The sequence below is a fragment of the Nycticebus coucang genome, chromosome 7, assembly GCF_027406575.1.
Source record: "Nycticebus coucang isolate mNycCou1 chromosome 7, mNycCou1.pri, whole genome shotgun sequence".
Lineage (NCBI taxonomy): Eukaryota > Metazoa > Chordata > Mammalia > Primates > Lorisidae > Nycticebus > Nycticebus coucang.
Window position 1 is genome coordinate 90,313,641 of NC_069786.1, and position 22,689 is coordinate 90,336,329.

Genomic DNA, 22,689 nt, shown 5'->3' on the forward strand with positions numbered 1-22,689 from the left:
GGCAAATCCATCAGAGTTACCACAGACTTCTCTAATGAAACTTTCCAAGCAAGAAGACAATGGTCATCTACCTTTAATCTACTTAAACAGAACAATTTTCAGCCCAGAATTCTGTACCCTGCTAAGCTAAGCTTCAAAATTGACGGAGAAATCAAATCATTTACGGATATACAAACATTGAGGAAATTCGCCACAACAAGACCAGCTCTACAGGAAATACTTCAACCTGTTCTGCACACTGACCACCACAATGGATCAGCAGCAAAGTAAGAACTCAGAAACCAAAGGACAGAACCTAACTTCCACACTGATGCAAAAGATAAAACTAAGCAATGGACTCTCACCAAATAAGACGAATAGAATACTACCACACTTATCCATTATCTCAATAAATGTTAATGGCTTGAATTCCCCACTGAAGAGACATACATTGGCTGACTGGATTAAAAAAAACAAGCCATCCATTTGCTGTCTGCAAGAAACACACCTGGCTTCAAAAGACAAATTAAAGCTCCGAGTCAAGGGTTGGAAGACAATTTTTCAGGCAAATGGAATTCAGAAGAAAAGAGGAGTTGCAATCTTATTTTCAGATACATGTGGATTTAAAGCAACTAAAGTCAAAAAAGACAAAGATGGTCACTTTATATTGGTCAAGGGAAAACTACAACAAGAAGACATTTCCATTCTAAATATTTATGCACCCAATTTAAATGCTCCCAGATTCTTGAAGCAGACCTTACTCAGTCTGAGCAATATGATATCTGATAATACCATCATAACAGGTGACTTTAACACACCTCTTACAGAGCTGGACAGATCCTCTAAACAGAAATTAAACAAAGATGTAAGAGAATTAAATGAGACCCTAGACCAACTATGCTTGATAGACGTGTATAGAACACTCCACCCCAAAGATAAAGAATATACATTCTTCTCATCACCCCATGGAACATTCTCCAAAATTGGTCATATCCTGAGACACAAAACAAATATCAACAGAATCAAAAGAATTGAAATTTTACCTTGTATCTTTTCAGACCATAAGGCACTAAAGATGGAACTCAACTCTAACAAAAATGCTCAACCCCACCCAAAGGCATGGAAATTAAACAATCTTCTGTTGAATAACAGATGGGTGAAGGAAGAAATAAAACAGGAAATCATTTACTTCCTTGAGCATAACAACAATGAAGACACAAGCTACCAAAACCTGTGGGATACTGCAAAAGCAGTTTTGAGAGGAAAATTCATTGCTTTAGATGCCTACATTCAAAAAACAGAAAGAGAGCACATCAACAATCTCACAAGAGATCTTATGGAATTGGAAAAAGAAGAACAATCTAAGCCTAAACCCAGTAGAAGAAAAGAAATATCCAAAATCAAATCAGAGATCAATGAAATTGAAAACAAAAGAATCATTCAGAAAATTAATGAAACAAGGAGTTGGTTTTTTGAAAAAATAAATAAAATAGATAAACCATTGGCCAGACTAACTAGAAATAGAAAAGTAAAATCTCTAATAACCTCAATCAGAAACGATAAAGGGGAAATAACAACTGATCCCACAGAGATACAAGAGATCATCTCTGAATACTACCAGAAACTCTATGCCCAGAAATTTGACAATGTGAAGGAAATGGATCAATATTTGGAATCACACCCTCTCCCTAGACTTAGCCAGGAAGAAATAGAACTCCTGAACAGACCAATTTCAAGCACTGAGATCAAAGAAACAATAAAAAAGCTTCCAACTAAAAAATGCCCTGGTCCAGATGGCTTCACTCCAGAATTCTATCAAACCTTCAAGGAAGAGCTTATTCCTGTACTGCAGAAATTATTCCAAAAAATTGAGGAAGAAGGAATCTTCCCCAACACATTCTATGAAGCAAACATCACCCTGATAACAAAACCAGGAAAAGACCCAAGCAAAAAGGAGAATTTCAGACCAATCTCACTCATGAATATAGATGGAAAAATTCTCAACAAAATCCTAGCCAATAGATTACAGCTTATCATCAAAAAAGTCATTCATCATGATCAAGTAGGCTTCATCCCAGGGATGCAAGGCTGGTTTAACATACGCAAGTCCATAAACGTTATCCACCATATTAACAGAGGCAAAAATAAAGATCACATGATCCTCTCAATAGATGCAGAAAAAGCATTTGATAAAATCCAGCATCCTTTTCTAATTAGAACACTGAAGAGTATAGGCATAGGTGGCACATTTCTAAAACTGATTGAAGCTATCTATGACAAACCCACAGCCAATATTTTACTGAATGGAGTAAAACTGAAAGCTTTTCCTCTTAGAACTGGAACCAGACAAGGTTGTCCTCTGTCACCTTTACTATTCAACATAGTGCTGGAAGTTCTAGCCAATACAATTAGGCAAGACAAGGAAATCAAGGGAATCCAAATGGGAGCAGAGGAGGTCAAACTCTCCCTCTTTGCTGACGACATGATCTTATACTTAGAGAACCCCAAAGAGTCAACCACAAGACTCCTAGAAGTCATCAGAAAATACAGTAATGTTTCAGGATATAAAATCAATGTCCACAAGTCAGTAGCCTTTGTATACACGAATAACAGTCAAGATGAGAAGCTAATTAAGGACACAACTCCCTTCACCATAGTTTCAAAGAAAATGAAATACCTAGGAATATACCTAACGAAGGAGGTGAAGGACCTCTATAAAGAAAACTATGAAATCCTCAGAAAGGAAATAGCAGAGGATATTAACAAATGGAAGAACATACCATGCTCATGGATGGGAAGAATCAACATTGTTAAAATGTCTATACTTCCCAAAGCAATCTACCTATTCAATGCCATTCCTATCAAAGTACCTACATCGTACTTTCAAGATTTGGAAAAAATGATTCTGCGTTTTGTATGGAACCGGAAAAAACCCCGTATAGCTAAGGCAGTTCTCTGTAACAAAAATAAAGCTGGGGGCATCAGCATACCAGATTTTAGTCTGTACTACAAAGCCATAGTGCTCAAGACAGCATGGTACTGGCACAAAAACAGAGACATAGACACTTGGAATCGAATTGAACACCAAGAAATGAAACTAACATCTTACAACCACCTAATCTTTGATAAACCAAACAAGAACTTACCTTGGGGGAAAGACTCCCTATTCAATAAATGGTGTTGGGAGAACTGGATGTCTACATGTAAAAGACTGAAACTGGACCCACACCTTTCCCCACTCACAAAAATTGATTCAAGATGGATAAAGGACTTAAATTTAAGGCATGAAACAATAAAAATCCTCAAAGAAAGCATAGGAAAAACACTGGAAGATATTGGCCTGGGGGAAGACTTCATGAAGAAGACTGCCATGGCAATGGCAACAACAACAAAAATAAACAAATGGGACCTCATTAAACTGAAAAGCTTCTGTACAGCTAAGGAGACAATAACCAAAGCAAAGAGACAACCTACACAATGGGAAAGGATATTTGCATATTTTCAATCAGACAAAAGCTTGATAACCAGGATCTATAGAGAACTCAAATTAATCCACATGAAAAAAGCCAACAATCCCTTATATCAATGGGCAAGAGACATGAATAGAACTTTCTCTAAAGACGACAGACGAATGGCTAACAAACACATGAAAAAATGTTCATCATCTCTATATATTAGAGAAATGCAAATCAAAACAACCCTGAGATATCATCTAACCCCAGTGAGAATGGCCCACATCACAAAATCTCAAAACTGCAGATGCTGGCGTGGATGTGGAGAGAAGGGAACACTTTTACACTGCTGGTGGGACTGCAAACTAGTACAACCTTTCTGGAAGGAAGTATGGAGAAACCTCAAAGCACTCAACCTAGACCTCCCATTCGATCCTGCAATCCCATTACTGGGCATCTACCCAGAAGGAAAAAAATCCTTTTATCATAAGGACACTTGTACTAGACTGTTTATTGCAGCTCAATTTACCATTGCCAAAATGTGGAAACAGCCTAAATGCCCACCAAGCCAGGAATGGATTAACAAGCTGTGGTATATGTATACCATGGAATACTATTCAGCCATTAAAAAAAATGGAGACTTTACATCCTTCGTATTAACCTGGATGGAAGTGGAAGACATTATTCTTAGTAAAGCATCACAAAAATGGAGAAGCATGAATCCTATGTACTCAATCTTGATATGAGGACAATTAATGACAATTAAGTTTATGGGGGGGGGAAGCAGAAAGAGGGATGGAGGGAGGAGGGTGGGGCCTTAGTGTGTGTCACATTTTATGGGGGCAAGACATGATTGCAAGAGGGACTTTACCTAACAATTGCAATCAGTGTAACTGGCTTATTGTACCCTCAATGAATCCCCAACAATAAAAAAAAAAAAAATAACAGTGAAAAAAAAAAAATCACTTATAAATGTTAAATTGATTTTTAACTGTTTAAAGCCTATTTTGGGGAAATAAATACAAATTCTCTTGTGTTTTGTTGCCTCGTTACTACTTGGAGTCACTTGATAATGCAGTTTTGTTCTCCTGACTTTTATTATATTTAAATTTTATATTAGTCATTATTAAATAAATCTACATTGAAAACTTTATAATAATACATTAAGTGTATTCTCCTACAATGTTTAAAAAAAGATTTTATTTTAAAGAAAGTTTATAAAGATACTACATATTACAAGTATTATTTAAGTTGACCAACATTATTTGCTTCAAAACCATAAAAAGCCATACATATATTGTAAATCAATTTAAAATAGTCATACACGTTTTAGGTTGCCCAGTTTGTGCGTGGTACCAATTGGCGATCTTCATTCCACACGTATAAGCTACAATGTCTATATTGTGCCAACTAGCTTTGAAAAATATAAGTTGCAATAGAAAGATATTTGAAATAAGTCAATAGGGTATACTATGTGGTATAGTCTGTAGCCAATTATTAGAAGAGGTCTCAGATATTGGAATGTTACCATCATCTTTATTGAGCTATAGTTGATATGTAATTGATGTGCAATAAAAATTGTACATGTTTAATGCATAATTTGCTAAGTATGGATGTATGAATATACTGGTGCTACATGAACCATCACTACAATCACCTTTCAAAGTCTCCTCCCGGTCTCTTTGTGTTTTCTGTTTGTTTGTTTGTTCACATGTGTGTACCATGAGATTTTGGGGGATTTTTTGTTTGTCTTGTTTGTTTTCTTTTGGTGGTAAGAATGCTTAACATGTGACTTACCCCCCCCCAACAAGTTTTTAAGTGCATAGTACCATATTGTCAACTAAGCCACTTGGCTTTACAGCAGATCTCCAGAATTACTGGAATAGCTATAATTTATAGCTGTTGAGCAACAACTCTATGTTTCCTCCCCTCTCCAGCCCCTGGCAACCATCATTCCATTTTCTGTGACTATGAAATTGACTATTTTATGGAGCTCATGTAAGTGGAATCTTACAGTGTTGTTCCCTCTGTCACGGGCTTATTTCACTCATCCTAATGTCCTCTAGGATGATCCAAGCTGTTGCTTTGTGTCTGTGGAAGAGCCGGGGATATTGACTTAATATTTTCTACTATTTTTTTTATTATTAAATCATAGCTGTGTACATTGATATAATCATGGGGCATCATTCACTAGCTTCACAGTTTACCAAGTTTCACATATACCCTTGTAAGATGCACCGCTGGTGTAATCCCAAATATCCCCTTTCCTCTACCCACCTCCCCCCACCCTCCCCTCCCTTTCCCCCTTCCCCCTATTCTTAGGTTGTAACTAGGTTATAGCTTTCATGTGAAAACCCTAAATTAGTTTCATAGTAGGGCTGAGTACATTGGGTACTTATTCTTCCATTCTTGAGATGCTTTACTAAGAAGAATATGTTCCAGCTCCATCCATGTAAACATGAAAGAGGTAAAGTCTCCATCTTTCTTTAAGGCTGCATAATATTCCATGGTGTACATATACCACAATTTATTAATCCATTCATGGATCGAAGGGCACTTGGGCTTTTTCCATGACTTAGCAATTATGAATTGGGCTGCAATAAACATTCTGGTACAAACATCTTTGTTATGATGTGATTTTTGGTCTTCTGGGTATATGCCCAGTAGAGGGATTACAGGATTGAATGGCAGATCTATTTTTAGATCTCTAAGTGTTCTCCATATATCTTTCCAAAAGGAATGTATTAATTTGCATTCCCACCAGCAGTGCAAAAGTGTTCCCTTTTCTCCACATCTGCGCCAACCTCTCTGGTCTTGGGATTTTGTGATATAGGCTAGTCTCACTGAAGTTAGATGGTATCTCAAAGTAGCTTTGATTTGCATTTCTCTGATGATTAAAGATGATGAGCATTTTTTCATATGTCTGAAGGCCGCACGCCTGTCTTCTTCAGAGAAGTTTCTCTTAAAATCCCTTGCCCAGCCTGCGATGGGATCTCTAGTTCTATTCTTGCTAATGCGTTTGAGTTCTCTGTGGATTCTGGTTATTAAACCCTTGTCGGAGACATAAACTGCAAATATCTTCTCCCATTCTGAGGGCTGTTTGCTTGCTTTACTTACTGTGTTCTTGGCTGTGCAGAAGCTTTTTAGTTTGATCAAGTCCCAGTAGTGTATTTTTGAAGCTGCTTCAATTGCCCGGGGGGTCCTCCTCATAAAATATTCACCCAGACCGATTTCTTCAAGGGTTTTTCCTGCACTCTTTTGAACAAGTCTTTCTAAAAACAAATTTGAGTGTAAGATGAGAATAAGTACTCAAATAAAAAATGGAATGCAATTCCAGAGTCATAGGCTTTGACATAATAGCCTTTTTAAGTAGCTTTATCTTGAATGGGAAAGCAAAAGGAGAGCAAAAGACAGGTAGGAATTAGGTAAATACATCTTGGATACGGTATGGGCTGAGGTCTCAGACAGGTAAAGCAACATAAGGTGGTTTCATAAGTGACATATTTATTCACTTAAAAATATATTACTAGATCTGAGACTCACTCTATAATCTCCAAAGTGTCCTAAACACATGTAGTTATAATATAATGGCATTAAAAATGCATTTTAAAATGTAGTTGAATTTTTCCCCAAAGTTGAACATTTCTCCTATAGTTAAATGTGAATGTATACAATATATTTAATATTTCTAAAATAAACCTTATACTATTTGTATTTAAGATAATTGGAAAGTTTATGTTTTTGTTTATTCACAAATTAATTCATCTGAATTAATTTAAGAAATCAAAATACTCAAGCATAAAATGGAAAGATTTATCACAAAAAAGTGTAAGAATTTCTGCATATCTCCCTCTTCATGACTGGCATACCCTTAACTACCAACAAATTAATATTGGAAAACAACAGACTGATATTTAATGTCATTAAGAACTGAGAGCTGATAAAGAGCATTTCTAAGGTGACATAAAATCAAGGCAATGCTTCCTATACTACTTGTTATATCCACAGTTGAAAAGACTTTTTGTGAGACTATCTGAAAATAATTTAAAGATTTGAGAAATGAGATTGGGAGTAAACTTAAATGTGGAATCTATATATGTCTGAGAGAAAATAGATCTGATATTATTGGAATCACATTTGGTAAGTTTAAAAAATTAAACGGTACCTATAAATTGAACATTCATATAAGTAGGTCAGATTTGATTACTTTAGTAAAGAGTTTTAAATACATATTTGCTCTGTGCCTGTTATATTGTTTACCCCCAACATTTTAATATCAAGTCTTTCTTTACACTTAAAAAGGAAAAGTCAATAATTTTAATGTTATTTTAAAAATACTGCAATCAGAACACAGAAATGCTTGAGAATTCTTCGATAATTGCCAGACACAGATCCAATTATCTCCCAGGGTTAAATCCCTTGAAGTCAGATTCCCACAATTTATTTTTTATTTTTGGAGACAAAGTCTCACTCTGTCACCCTGGGTAAGGTGTCATGGCATCATAGCTCACTGCAACTTCAAACTCTTGGGCTCAAGACATCCTCTTGCCTCAGCCTCCCAAGAATCTGGGACTAGCAGCATCTGTGACAAGGCCTGGCTAATTCTCTATTTTTAGTAGAAATAGGGTCTTGCTCTTGCTCAGGTTGGTCTCAAATTCCTGAGCTCAAGTGATCCTTCCTCTGTTTCCCAGAGTGCTAGGATTACAAGCATGAGCCACCCTGCCTGGCACTTTGCCCCTTGATTTCCAGTGCCCCCTCAGTGCCTGATTCACACAACATATATTCAACGATGAATGAGAAACCATTATAGAAATGAAAAAAAAAAAAATGGAAACCAACCATTTTAATTAAAGCATGGCATGAGTATGGTAAAAATATAAAGAAAGTACATGCTGGTATTAAAAAATGTAGCCACAAATTCTCAGTTTTAAAACAAATAATCCTCTCAGAAGACAGAGTTATGTTTTTGTCTCCTTTACTCTGTGGAGCTATTTTGCATGGATCTCAAGAGCTAGTTAATTAAATATACGGTATATAGCACACATTTGGATTATACACTGGATTCCAGGATAACAGAAAGTTATAGTGGTTTCTCTATAATTTAGAATGGAGAGAATGCAAATAATGCTTTTACTGGAACCACTACATTTAATCACATAAAACTATTCTAATGGATTTTGGGATGATTCTATAATAAATGCACCTTAGGGAGAGGCCTGTGGCAGTCTTTCTTTCCCTCATGGAACAATTTTAAAGCTTTCCTCAGTGCTGTTCTGGTAATTAAGAGGAGGAATAATAGTTTATTAAATACAGAATGTCCTTAAGGGCTAACTTTGACAGTTGATCTCGCTGATGTTTCATTTCGACACTTCTTACTTTATTTTCATTGTGAAGGTATATTTTCAATTTTTCAAACATGCATTTTGGCTTGCAATTATTTTTCAAAAATTTTAAAGTGATTTTTATGAAACTATAGACAAATCTAAAATTTGTGTTATTTTTGAATATGAGTTCCATGCAGCAGACAACTCGAAATAAGTGTTTGGGACGGATGTGGCTAATGAATGCAGACGACATTAATAGTTTGAGAAGTTCCATTCTGGCGATTTTATTGTAGAAAATGAGCCTTGTGGGTGACCTAAGACCAAGGTGGATAATGATGAGCTGAAAGCTGTAGTGAAAGTGAATCCATAGGAACAGGCCAACCCTCTTGCAAGACAAGGCTTGACCATATGTCACATGAACAAGGGCGATCAAACTACAGAAGCTGGACTTGGAATCTCTCTGTCATCCACCTTTTTCAACAGGCCTTGGACCAACTAACTACCACTTATTCCAGGTTTGGGGCCACCACTTGAAATGAAAAATATTCAATTGTCAGCAAGCTGCGGAAAAAATCTTTCCCAATTTCATCACGACTCTCTCTTCAGTCTTCTTCACTGCTGGCATACACCAACTCCTGTGAAGATAGCAAAACTGCGTTGGTAGTTTAACCACATACTTTAATTGCATTGCTGCTTGTTTGTTTGAGATATAATGAACTACTATCAAACTAAACTTTTGATTCAGAATTGGATATTTCATATTTGATGACCTAATATATAAAAATGATTCCATGATATGGAAATAACCATGCTGGCCCTCTGCAAACTCACATAGATCTCTACTGTATCCAAATAGCAACAGCTTTCACACAGAGTATAACAAATGCAAATCTTTAAGAACTCCCCTGTTTCAGCAAAACATTTTATGCCAACAGGAAACAAGGACACTGGTAAACTAAAGAAATCCTTTCAAAGTAACTCACTTGTTCTTTTCATTTCCATTCAATTCTTTATTTGTCCTGCCAGGTATTATCTCTTAGAAAAATATATTTTCTTTTTCCTGCTTTAATTTGAATTTTAATATATTTGAAAGAGGTCTTCCTTTGGGAAGGAATATGTATGTATGTGTGTACATATATTTGTGTATATATGTGTGTGCATGTATATTTGTGTGTATATATGTGTATGCATGTATATATTTATATGTGTGTATATATAATATATATAGAGAGAGAGAAAGAGAGAGAGAGAGATGGAGAGAGAGAGAGAAAAACTGTAGAGATTCTGACAGTTTAAGAGAAAAAGCCTGACATTTTCAACTAGTAACTGCAGCAACAATTTAGCTACTTTCTAATGTCATGGTATTTGAGATTGTATACAATATGCTTTCTAAAAACAAAGAGACAAAAGAAAACATTTTTAAATTGGCTTAAATGTTATGCAGGATCTATGAATGCATTTTAGCAGGGCAGGAAAATGGATCAAATCTGAAGACACTCAGATCCCAACCTTGTTAGAGGATAATTTCTAAGTCCATATTTTAACCATTTTCAGCCTATGATGAACTAAATCTAACTAGAGTCAACACCAGCTCATCTACAGACTAAATTATCACTAGTGGCAAGACCAAAAAAGAGACATGACCTCTTCCCTGAATAAATATTATGTATTCTTGCTCCCAATGTTCCTTTACACATATATCTAAAGTTCAATAATAAATAAGAGACATATATAGAAGCAAAGCAAGGGGGCCCTTTTCAAAATTAAATTAGTTAATAGAGCAAGATGTGATTAGACTTTGGAATTATTAGAACTGCAGAAGCTAGTATATAATGGTTAATATTAAGAGATCTATTAAAAATGTACAACAACTATGAACTTATGGGAAAGAAAGTTTAAAAAATGATCAATGCCAATGCTGGAATTAAAATACAAATGAAGCTTTATTGTGATTTTTTAGCACCAATTAGACCAAGCAAAGAAACTAATCAATGAACGTGAGGACAGATAAATACAAAATAGCCAATAAAAAGTGAAACAAAACAAAAACCAACAAGCACAAAGGTCCAGTATCTATGGAACAATAGCAAATGGGCTAATATACAACAGATGTATTTTGGTGTCTGTGGAAAAAAGAGAGAGAATGAGGAGAAAATAAATATCTGAAAAAATAATGGACAGACATTTTCCAAAACTGATGGAAGACAGATGCAAGAAGCTTTCCAATTACCAAACAAAACGAAGGAAGAGAAAGTAACATCTAGAAAAGACATAGCCCCCTTGGTGGAAGCCAACAATGAGGATGCAAACTTGAAAAGCAGCTGGGAAAAAAAAAAAAAGAAGAAGAAGAAGAAGAAAGAAACATCATATATATACGATGAATGAGGGGGGATGGAGCTCAAATTAGAAACAACCACCACCAGAATAAAATGAAACCACTCTTTTAAACGATTCAATAGAAAAAAAATTGATATCTAGCAATATATACCCACCCTCCAGAGTGAAATAAAGATGTTTTCTGAGTCTGAAATAATTTATCTCCAGAAGATTTTTTAAATGAAAAATTTAAAATTTTCTTAAAGAAGAACATTTTTAGGCTTAAGCAAAATGAAAATAAGAATGAGATTCAGTTTTGGAGGAAAAGTGTGAGGAACAAATTAAGGTACACAAAAGTCAGTACATATAAAGGCTTTTTAATTTTAAATGCACACACACGTACCTATAGGTGTACACTTCTCTTTAATGAGAATGACTACATAAATACCAAATGGAAATAATGTAACATGGACTATAATAGTTTTTAAAATATATATAATGTGCAAAAAAGGCTAGAAGAATAATACATGAAAATGTACTAAAGTTTTTAATTGTTCAAAAATTAATAGAATATATCAAAACAAAAAATAAAGACCCATACTGTAATATTGATAATAGTTACTAAGACATATGCATACACACATGGTCATGACAAAAATTTCAATTAAGATTACAACATGAGAAACTAAAAGTATATGCAACTCACCTAAAGAAGGCAGGAAAGGAAACATGGAGTAACAAAGAACTGATATGATAAATAAAAATAAAATTATGAACCCATGTATTTCAAAAATTGCAACAAATAGGGTGGTGCCTGTGGCTCAAAGGGGTAGGTCGCCAGCCCCATATGCCGGAGGTGGTGGGTTCAAACCCAGCCCCGGCCAAGAACTGAAAAAAAAAAAAAAAATTGCAACAAATACAAATGATCTGAAAAGAGTACTTTCAAAAATCAGATCACTACATGATTAACTACATATTATTTATAAAAGCACTCATTAAAAGTAAGACACAGATAGTTTTAAAAATAAAAATATACAAAATTATATACCATGTAAATACTAAGCATAAGAAAGTTGGGGTAATTTTAATATCAAACACAATAGGTTTTGAGATGAACATCATTTGAAAGAAATATTTATACAACAGCAATATCAATTCGCCATGAAGAAACTCCAATCATAAATGTATATCCATACAATAACAAAGAAAAAAACAATGTAATTAAAGGGAGAAACACATGCAATGTACCATCAAAATTAGAAATTATAATGCAGGAATTTATAGCACGTCCATGAATACTGGCATACACATTTGGCTCATATTCAAATACAACATTTACCAAGGCATACCACCTGGTAAGTCACAGAATTTTTCTCAATAGATTTTTAAAGATTTAGACTATGAATCAAACCAAAATTAAATTGTAAGACATGTGGCTCAATGATATCCATCTGTGAGGAAAGATTTAGGAAATGTTACTCTCATAAATTGCTATTTGGGAATCTAAATTGCTGCTACCTTTTAGAAAAACATGTATATTACTTTTGCGTTAAAGTGATGATATCCTTTGATCTTGAAATCAATGCAAAGTGAAAGTACTCTTAGTAAAATGCATCAAATATTTAACATTAAAAAAACAATTAAAATATATATCAACATAGATATGGTTACAATGTTATCACATCTATACTCTGAAATAATTGTGTCCTCTCCAAAGGAAGTAAGAATATTATGTATTTGGACCAGAATAATCTGTCAACATTGTGTTATCGCTGTTGTAGCTAATTGTGTACAACTTTTCCCAATACTGCATTCAGTGCCACTACCTTGGTGACTGGAAATAATGTTTTACATATTTGGTAAGGTTATACTTTATTTAAAAGATAACAAGGCATCTTATTTTTTAATGTCAGTTAATAACATAAAAAATGAAGGCAGGAAGGAGGAATACAAGAGTGTTAATAATGCATCGGATGTGGTTTTGAAAAATAGTGGACAAATAGGTTTGGGGAAAATGGTTTGAATCGAAAGTTCTGTATCTTTTAATGTATAACAATGAGCATATTATTATTTTGTAATACAAGAGACAATTTGTCATTTTCTCGATTATATGTTTGAATATTTCAAAACAATATATAATTTTATAAAGTTAGTATAATATAAAGAATGTATAATTTATAAAGCTTGTATAATATTTGTATGTATACATACAAATATATATCATTAAAACAAATAAATGTAAGCATTCATAATTTAAGCGTATATGTATTTATATAAATTCAGCACATTGAACATACGAGACCCACTAGGCATTTTCCATAACTTGCATCTCACTGTATCTCCTTCCTTTATTTCGTCTCCTGTTCCTTGGGTATAGGTATTATAAAGAGTTTTGTATTTATTGCTTTACTTAATTTTTTGTCACACATAATGTATCTATATAAAATATATAAATATTTCTAAACAATGTATTATATATGTTATTGAATTTGACATAAAATGATTTTGTACTAGTGTTCATATATTATCTTATACTGCATGCTATACACTATAGATCCTATATGATACCACACCTATGCTTACATACTATACATTTATACTCAGATATATTTATATGCTATATATTTATATATATTACATACTGTACATAGAGACACGCTTATATACTATAGAGCCCTAAATACATTCGTGCCTTTGCATGTATAGTTTATTTTCACAGTGATATATACATGTATAAAGGAACATGAGAATATTTTTTCTATATAATGTGTACATTTATACCTATTCACCTGTTGATTTGAAATGATGAACGTTTTGATTGTGCTAGTGGTGCTAGTGTTTGACTCTTACAAGTACTGATTCTGTAGTATTTCTCTCATATTAAAGTCAAGTTACTTTTCTTCCACTGTAAAATGTCTTCATGAATTTTGTCAATTTGTTTTTATTTTTTGTCTTTTCTTAATTATTTACAAAAATTTTTACATATTTTACACATAGACTAAATCTTTGCCAGCTATATTGTGACTTCCATCTCCAATTTGCAAGTCGTACTTATAAAGTTCTTGCATTTAATGTAGTAAATTTATTCATATTTTCTTGCAAATCCTGCATTTTTTATCTGATCTAAGAAATTCTTCTCTACCACAAAGTTATCAAAGCATTCTCATATTCCCCTATATATTCTTCTAAACTTTTTAAAGTTTTGCTCTTGCTAATTAAAGTTCTTAAGCCATCTGGAACTGACGTGTGTATTTGAGCTATAGCAGGGGACCAATCTAATTTTCTTTTTCTTGAATGTATAAATTGTCCCAGCATCATTTGTTAAATAACCTCTAGTTTCTCAACCAATCTGGAAACTCTCTTTCTACTTCCAGCTGTGTCAATGCCCTGTGAGCAGAGGGAACAGGAGAGACATTTCAAATGAAGAGGATTCTCTTGCAGACTCTGGTGTGCTTTCTACCTTTTATTTTTTTCTAGTGTTTCATTGGTGTGTGGGACACCTAGTCACACTTACCCACAGCATATTTAGCTGCACCACAAAGCCAGCTCCACTTCAAGTTCCATGAGTGCTTTGGCGGGCTTCCCAGTATTCGGTTCAGCAATCCTGTCCCTACCCTTCTCTACCTCACCAACCCACCTTACACAGGTGGTTTCCAAACGTGTTCAAAAGACCCCTTTATTGCCAGCTTCCTGACTTGTTTCACTGATATCCCAGTGGACAGCCCCAGCCCATGGTTCTTAGCCATCAGCATAACCCCACAGACAGTGGACCAGTGTTATGCTGGGGCAACTGGCAAACTTCTCAGTTGTCCAGAGATGGCTGTAAGCACATCATCCCAAATGAAGTCTGAATTCCAGACTTAGGGAGGGGACCCTTCCTTTGGTTTATTCCTGTAGGCCTATAGTATTCTCAGAGTTTTCTTAGTGTTCCCTGGTAATAATTGATTTCCTGCAAATAGTTAAACATTCTTTACACTGTAACTTACAACATCTGCTGCCTCCTGAAACATTGTTTTTACCATGGACTAACTACTTCCTTTGGGTTTTTATAATTTTTATAACTTCTACATTTGAATGAAGTTCTTCAATATTTTTTGTCATTCGTAAGTATTGAAGGTTACAACAATCCCTCTTAGTACGCTTCACTACTTACAAACGTTTTGGAAGTTGCTATTGCTAAGTGACATTGTTTTCCTCACTTAGTTCTTTCATATCCAAGTTATTATCAGTGCTTGTTTTTTGGATTACTGTGGTCAATTGTAACTTTAATTGCAACAATCTCATGATGATTTTGGAAAAGTCCTGATATTTGTGGAAAAATTTATAAAACTGAATACTTCAATATAACTTCATGATATACCTGAAGTTATGTGTAATGTATGTGTGGTGGGTGTGCTTGCATGTCCCTGGTGTAAACAAATGATGATTTATATGCTAATAAGTGTTCTGATAAAATTAAAATATTCAATACAGTAGACAGAGAAGGGTGTGGTCTATCTTAGATTGGGTGAACAAAGATAGCTTTTTTTATGAGGCCACATTTGAACTGGTCAGGTGTAGCCTGAATCTTGCCCTTAGTGATAGTGGAAGGGCAGAACACATTGCTGGGTGTGATGGCATTCCTTATCATCTGAAAGAGAGATCCTAGAACTTTTCTTTCCTCCTCTTGGAACTCTATTCTTCTTGACTTACCCTGGCCTGCTTTCCTGTTGCGATCCAGTCTTTCCTCTTGGTCATAGCCACTAAGTTACCTTCTCTGTGATTCAGGTGCCCCACTGAGAGGAGAGAAAAGTCTCTCCTCTGGGCTCTGTATCACCAAATGGAAGGGGTAAGTGCAAATGGATATGCCACCTCAACAAATTCTTCAAAAGCTCCCTTTAGCAATCGACAACTACCTTGTAACTCTATAATCCGGGAATGACATATGTATTTTTAATCTTCAGTCCACATTCATGCACACTCAAGGCTCGGAATTCTTGTTCAGTACAATCCTTTGTCATCATTCATAGAATTACCATAGCTTTTTTTTTATTCAAACAGTGACAGTTGTATTTACATATATGTATACATATATACAGATAAATATAACATATATTAAATATATACACATATGTAGCTTGTGTGTGTGTGTGTGTGTGTGTGTGTATATATATATGGTGCCAAAAATGTATACACATTTTAAGAAAGGAAAAACTGTGTTAAAATTGTAATACTCAAGTTACATTTGATTTCTGCAATTGCAAGAGGTGCTCAAATGCAATTTGCATTCATCTTTCCTTATCGGTATATATTGAATATTATAATTTTAATACAGTATTTTTCCTCTCTGAAAATGTGTATATAATTTTTTGTCACTCTAGGTAAATATCTACTTTACCTTTTAAATGGAAGGGGTGAGACCGCCATATGTTTAGCATGCCCTCCCAATTTCATTACTTTTGACTTAAGTTTACATTTGAATTCTTTAAAATATATATTTTAACATATATTCTGTTTACAAGAAGCCTTATATAGAGAATAGAGTCAATAACAAATAAAGTTCGTTTTACTTTATACTGTATTCAGAGCTTTATTCAGACTTTTGGTCTTTAATAGCCATAGTGGACCCTTTCCAGAACTTATGATGGGTTTCTGTTCTTTTATGATGTCACAGAGCCAAAAATCTTCCTCAATATAGGGACTGTTTCCTCACCATCAGTGTCATTATATTGACCTTCACCCTGTTAGACACGTAGTTTTCTCCTTTTTATGAAGGACACTTTGAATTTTTATTGTTTATCCAAGGTGAAACCGAGTTTAATGTGGTATGATCTACAAACAGAATTGTTATACTTTCCATCCATCATTCTGGACATTGAGGAAAGCATAAAACCCCGAGTTTAAGATTAATCCTATAGGACACCAATTGTTATATCCTCTGCCTCCAGTCTGACCCGTTTATTGCTTTTTGATTACAATTTAGTCAGTTGCCTGCTGATATAATGGCTATGTAATCTAAACTATATTTTCAAAGTACATTGATAAAAATATTAAGCTTAAATATACTGTGCACTAAGGACTCAAAAAGCTTGGTAATGCTGCATTAATGTTAGTACATCACAGCGGTATTTATGAATACCCCAATCCCTTGGAGTTACACTTGGCAGTAACTCAAGGTGTAATAGTAGGGAAGTTACCAACCATCTGTCAGTACAGCTGCATAGGGTAACAAGTTCATAACAATGGGGAAAACAAATTTAAAGAAATGTGTGATCATTGGTGACATTTCAAGGAAAGGTTTGCTTATAATCTACCACTTAAAAAAAAAAAAACTAAACACTTGCTCTGCAATACTTACAAATATCCATTTTCCTCTGTTGCCAGTTAATGATTTCAGTAAATAATACCACAATATTATTGCAGTAGTAAAATATTTTTCTTTGCTTACCTTTCTGTGAACAAAAGAGAAATCTTAATATTCCAAAAGGCACTATCGTTATTTCACAAGTATTGACAGGTCAAGAATTTCCTCATGGTTATACATATAGTAATATTTGAAAGGCTTGTGTACAATAACTTCCCTAGTTATCCATTTCCTAATTAGAAGAGTTAGTACAAACTAGAATGATTGGTAAGAAAGTTAAGAAATAAGTGCTACTTTTCCCCTAATATTCGCTGGTAGAGCTTCATACTGCTATACCATTCTAACAACGTATATACTTGGTAATCTTTATCCTGCGTGTGTTAAGATTATTCTGATTCCTAATTGTATTGGAATGAATTGCAGGAAACATAAAATAATAGCAGAAAAAGATAGAAGAAGATAATGTGGTATTTAGAAATCATTAGATGGCCTGAAGTAACTGAAGTTATCAATGAATATTAATTTCAAAATGACACAATAATAACTGCATGTTAAAGATTAGGACACCTGTTGTGTCCACTTCACCACAGATGATTCTAACTTTTGTAACAGCTGCACCACAGACCAGGATGCTGAATGCTTGTTGCCTTGGAAGTGTTCATGTGTTACATTTTAGATAAGTGATGTCAGCAGAGAAATTTACAAAGAAAAAATATTGCTTTTTATTTACAAAAATAATTAAGATTATGAGTTGTCAGTATTTGATAAAATATTTTCTGACAAGTTTAAGCTGATTAATATTAGTAAAATATGTTATATTTACTTAATAAGCATGATGATGTTCTAAACTTATTTTAAAATAGTTGTGATGAAGCATACATTTTAAATATATTTTAAAAGAAGCAGATAGAAGGGATTAACTTATTTTATAATTTGATTTGTTTGCTAAGTACTTTATGCAGAGTACATTTATGAAAGATGTGTATTTTAGTTTCTCAAATGGAGCATCTTGAAGGTAGCATCATCTCAAAAGCAGGATTACTAAAAGTCTAAGGACAAAAAGCTAGTTCAAAGAAGCTAGAACTAAAGACCATGGTGAGACTTAGAATAGAAGCGTAATTTCAGTATATCTCATTTCTATCCTCTTAACTCCTCTTGTGAACCACAGAGCCAAGTGCAGCTCAGACAATGATGTAATTACCAGAGTTGGAACATCCATTAGGACAAAAGGTTTAGGGGAAAGTCTGCACTTGGTGACATAGTACTTATTGTTCATGATTCTTGTATATTTCATAATTTTTTTTATTGTCTGGTATTATGAGTGATGCATTTTAGAAAATATTGATTATATTTTATTTCTTTGAAAGATATTGAGTTTAGTAATAGCCAGAATTTAAAAGTATTGATGTTCATCTTGATCTTCTCAGAATGGTTTAATGCCTTTGTTTCTATTTTCTTTTATTTCTGTCTTCTTTTTAATATTAGGAAATGGTACATAAATCTAGAGATTGTATTCCCAGTTCCTGATCTTTCAGGACTCAAATCTGGAAGCCTGAAGGGCACAAAAAGATTTCATTAATCTGTTAGAGGAGAAAATCCAACGTGGATTAGCACAGCACAATCCTTGTGTGTCTGATAATCCCCAATGCCTGAAATCAAATATCCCCACTCTTGTGGGTACTTGCCTTGGCATACGCAGCTGAGTCATTGGCCAAGGACCCCAGGAGAACCCCTGAGCAATGTTCTGAAGATACCTCTACGCTGGGCCGTGGTCCCTCTTCTCTCGTATGCACCACACCACATGTCCTAACTACATCGGCAGGTTGCATGTTCTCTCTCAGCTCACCAAGACCACAGCTCACTAGTGCCTGCATTTGGAAAATGTTCTAAGCATGTTGCTAGAGCACTTCATTAGTTTTCTTATACTGAAGGATCACAATACTGTTTTGTTGCCTTTAAAAAAAATCTCCACACACACATATTTGGTACAGTTTTCTAATTGATTACAGCAGGAAAGGAAATTTCATATTCATTATTTTCTTTCATAAATTAAATTGCATAATACTTACATGAGTTTGTTTATAGGCCAATTAAATAAAGGAAGCCATATGAGCAAAGCAAAAAGTACAATATGATAGAGTCAGTCCTAAAGGAAATTCTTTCAAATACACTTTCTTTTCCAAAATACAAAAAAAAAAAAACCCTGAATTTATTTTGATCATTTTATTTTTTCTTCATTTACTTTTTTGACAAGAAAAATAATAACTTCATGACATATATTTACTACATTCTCCACTACATTCACATGCACTTTATCCTTAAATTGTAAAACTTAGAAACCGCAAATACTTAATCCTATTGTGAAAAAGTCAAATATAAAATCACTTTTTCTCTAATAAAAATGTAAGTAAGGGTAGTACTCTTATTTTTCTGTGCCACTTAATACTATTTTTTTGAGAGATCTGTAAAGTTATAAATAAATCACACACTCTCTAACACAAATATTTTATTTAGATGACAAAAGAAATCTATTAAAAAGCTTAAAATAAGTTGTTACAAATTATCTTTGTTTTATATCTTTAACTGTTCATGTAAAATTTTTAGCAAAATACCTGCAGCCCATCTACCCTAGTAAGAATTTTTCCAAATCTTTCAAGATGCTTCATTAGTCCTCAGGAACAAATCAGTTCTACAGTGTGCCTGTTACATGACCATGTGTCACAGTTACTTTATGGGGATCTATCTGGTTCAGATGCCTCAGCCTGTGACAATGACCACTGTTTTCCCATATGTTTGGTGCTAGTGATGCTCTACTTGGTGCAAATTCAGATAACTCACATAATACACAGAATCACTCTTCCCTCAGACAACTGAAACATTTCTCATGGAGGAAGCTCAGCCCTCTACATCTCTTTCCATTACAATGGGTTCTAACTAAAGACAGCATTCAGCGTTTTTTTTTCTCACAGCACAGGCAAAGACAATCCCCTGGCTTTCCCCATTTATGTTTCTGGACATTATCAGTAAATAATTATGTAAAGTCTTCATTCCTCTATATACACTGAGTTTTTTTCCCAGGATAATCTTTAGCCCCTACACAAACAGGTCTTTTCTAAGATCCAGGAAACTACTTAGTTGAGCTACTTTATATTTATTAAACTCGGCAGAGCCAGCTACTAGAAATCTAAGGCTCAAACTGAGCTCCTGCTGCACTAATAATTAAGCTATTTTTAATGCTGTTTACAAAGTAAACCTGGCATCTTTACATTTATTGGGGTTAAAATAGGAAATTGACAGAACGGTATGTGATGTACAGCACCATGTAGAGCGTTTAACCTGAGTTAAAGCAAAATTCAGTGACTGACGTATTCATCTATTACTGTATAAACGATGGCAAATTATTTCCTTTTTTGAATTCTAATTCCTTCATCTGTAAAATAAAATGTTATCCATTGATGTAAACAATATATGAAATAATATCTTGAAGTATTTCATGCATACCTCAAATAGGGTAGTGACAATAAATAGTAGCAATTGGAAGAGGTGGCAATGATGATGATAAAAAAATAAGTAATATACCTAGGTAATGGTGATGATAGTAATGATAACAGTAGTATAGTAGTTATAGGAGCGGTGATAGATATGTTTTTAGATATCACAAGTACAAAGGATTGTCTTCAATACCAAAAGCTAAAAAAAATTAGAGGTTCTATAACATGAAACATGCAGTCTATAAACTCTGACATTAAGTTTAAAGAAATTATGAGACAAGAAGAGCCTGGAAAGTGTGCTGTTATACACAGCACTCCACCTCTTGCTGCCTCCAATTTTGCTACTGTGTTTTGCATTTAGCTTCTACTACTTGGGAGCACATCATAGTACCATGCAGGATAAAGCCATATGTAAACCAGTAAAAAATAAATAACATAATGAATGGATTTTCATTTTTACCTGTCATGAATGAACTAAGTATTGTAACACAACAAATTATATTAAATGCTTTAATGCCTGATATGGTGATAAAAATTCTGGCGTATAGTGAGTCCAGAACAAATAGCCAAGTGTGTTACTGCTTAGAAAATTACTAACAAATTGGAGTTTGTTTTGTTTTTGGTGTATTCAGAAAGGGGGCTGCTAAGCTTAAAATTAGGAGCTTTTTTATGTAAAGATTATACGAACTAGGCACTCATCTCTGGTGTCAAATTTAATAATATGTTAACATATGCAATTAATTTTGACTTAAATAAATACTACAAAAGTTTGGATTTATTAGATAAACTATTCAGTAATAAGACAACATTGAAAACTTACCTTGATCTGAAGATTTGTTTCCTTAAATGACGATGTCACTAGCATATAACAGAATTCTATGAAATTTCCTTATTCTTTTCTATTGTAGAGTATCCAATATTTTTAGGAAAGCCCTGTTTTTCCATATAATTTTATAAAAGGAAAACCAATGTGTTAGAGAATTATAATGTTGTTCCTCGGGCAATGTAACTATTTGGCAGAAAGTATTTTACATTCTGAAACTGTTAAAACACTTACTCCTAGACCCACGGAATGACTTTTGATATAGAATATCAAAATTAATGTTTCATCTCATAATTATATTCAACAATAATAATATAAACATGGAGAGTTTATAGTGATCATAGTCTATAATTGTAATTATTTTACCAATTAGAAGATAAAAGAAGTAGAAATGGCATCTTATATTTATTTATGTCCTTTTGTGGTTCAATAAAGTAGTTGAAGTGGCTTAAAATGCAAAACGTGAACGTTCAATCAAAAATTAGAGAACAAGTGACAAATTGAAGGGAAGCCATATAGGTGCTATGAAAGTAAAGTACTTTTCTCTTGGTTTCCCCGTATTCAATACAGGAGAGATCGAAACATAATGGCCTACGTATTTCTAATTAGCTAATAAAAATGGCAATATACTTTTATAAGATGTTAATATTTTCCTGTCATACTAATTGCAACTCTTGATCACAAGCATCAAATAACCATTTATTGTAACATTTAATATAAAATAGGCATGCATTATAAGGTGCAATTGCAATTTAAAAGAATCAAAACATGGGAAAAAATTTGGGCTTCTGGACAACAGGCTTGAATGGCAAATTCTAGGAAATACAGGAAATATTCTCTTGGCCTCTTTTCTGTGCTCTACTGTTTATCATTATTATCTTTCAGAAGAGAAGAGATAAGGGAAGGGTAGAGGTAATAATATAATGCTGTATTCGTAAGACAATATAAGTTACGATAACAA